The following is a 2,019-nucleotide window of genomic DNA, read 5'->3' as shown; positions in this document are numbered from 1 at the left end:
CCACTCAAAATAGCTTTCGAAATACATTCAAAGTTCATTTTAAAACGTTTTTATGAAAAGCGTTTAAATAAAAATGATTTCTTTTAAATACTTTTTTCTCTAATCAATCGAAACTAACCCTGATTCTCTCACATTCCGTCGAAAACTATACTTTCTATTTTCTTCTTTGGAAAAAAAACTATTCCTTTTATTTTCTAAAATATTTTAAATTTTTTTATGCTTTATAATTGAAATAGACTGCAAAAATATCGTATAGAATGTACTAAAGTATACTGTTATGCTACTTTTGGGAAGACCCTTAAGTTCTTTTTAAGTATTCAACTAAGTATAAAATTATTCACTCTATTTCAAATGGTAATCCTCACAGTTTTCACATATGTCACATTTATCTTTGGTAAAGCATAATAAATTAATGATAATTTAGAAAGTATGTCTCATTTGATTACATTTATTGTTGTTTACATGTATCCCGTAATCGTAATAAATTGTAGATGACCGACCTCTCATCTCTAATCAAATTATGAAATCTATTTGAGGGGTGGAGGATGCTCAATCCGATTGTATTTGAAAATTACGCGGGACCTACTAGTCGATATCATTATTGTTACATATATTATTACTTTTACAATATGAAAATTATGAATCTGTCACATTTTCTGTAATTGTTACCGTTATTCTTACCGCTATAGTCATATGTAATAGTAATAGTAACACTAAATGTGGCATATTTATAATTCTAAGTGAACGTGATAAAAACAATCCAATTACTTTTTTGATTTGAGGTCTATTATAATTGATCCATCAATAAAATCTCATTCCGATCAAACTAATTCTTACTATAGATCGGTAAACCTATGTTTCTAATTATGATCACCTAAAAGAAATAAATAACATTTTGTTTTAATTAACAACCTTGGAAAAATAAAAACATAAAAACTTGCCTTTTAACTTCTGTTTGATAAAATGTAGTCGGTATAGGTCATTTATTTAATTGAAACCATAGAGATACAGCTGTGTTTAGTAAATGTAATGTATTTCTTGCAAATAAGCAACTATATTAATATATTGTATAACCTCCATTTATCTTTTTTTTTTTTTTCTATTTCTATTTACTAATAAATATTGATAGACTTCTAACAACTTCTATCAAAGAAGATTAATATTTTTCTATTTTGTGTAAACAGTTTCCGTTATTTTTCTATTTTCTAAAATTTCATTTTTTTTTTCCAAAACATGAGGGTCCGTTGTTTGATGGCCATTGAAAATAACTATTCAATCAAAATAAAATTGTATTTCATGTTTTCATATATATGTTTCTTTTAAAATTAAAAAAAAAAAAAAAGTTGACATGTTTTTATAATATATTATAAATCATAAAAACCAGTTTGTAGCTACTCACAAATATTGTGTTATACGAACATGTTATATTTAAACTTTTGTAGAATTATCATTTTCTAATATCATGCCTTATAAAATACATATTTTAATTCAAAAGAAAGGAAAATAATTGAATTTATTACATTTGTTAATGTTTTATCTTAACAGTATCATTGTGTATTTTAAATTTCAAATTCAAAATTAAGATATACCTTAAACATAAAAATATTGTTTTTAGAATTTGCATTATTTGACCACAAAATCTAAAAGTAGTTTAGAAAAACAAAGTCCATATTTTCTACTAAATATGTATTCTTAGATAAATAAGAAGAAACAACTAGTCAAGATGAGAACATAACTCAACTAACCTAAAGTTTAAACTATTAATCTCGAAGTCAAAAGTCCGATTCTCTTATTTCAATATTTTTGAATAAAAAAATTATAATGTAATTAAGCTAAAAAATAAGCTAATGTAATTAGTAAGAGAAGTACGAATAATATTTTTATATCTTCCAAATGTATAATACAGCTATTTTACAACAAAATCAATTATTCTCATCAAGACAGTTTGGCCGAGTGGTCTAAGGCGCCAGATTTAGGCTCTGGTCCGAAAGGGCGTGGGTTCAAATCCCACAGCTGTCA

At 25.2% G+C, this 2,019-nt stretch overlaps 1 non-coding gene across 1 annotated transcript; it reads left to right on the top strand.

Annotated features, from left to right (window-relative positions):
* The first annotated feature begins 1,939 nt into the window (after positions 1 to 1,939).
* Positions 1,940 to 2,019, top strand: TRNAL-UAG. Its single transcript has one exon. It is a non-coding gene; the product is annotated as a tRNA-Leu (tRNA).

Source organism: Benincasa hispida, chromosome 2, assembly GCF_009727055.1.
Source record: "Benincasa hispida cultivar B227 chromosome 2, ASM972705v1, whole genome shotgun sequence".
Classification (NCBI taxonomy): Eukaryota; Viridiplantae; Streptophyta; class Magnoliopsida; order Cucurbitales; family Cucurbitaceae; genus Benincasa; species Benincasa hispida.
This window is presented reverse-complemented; position numbering and strand designations above follow the sequence as displayed.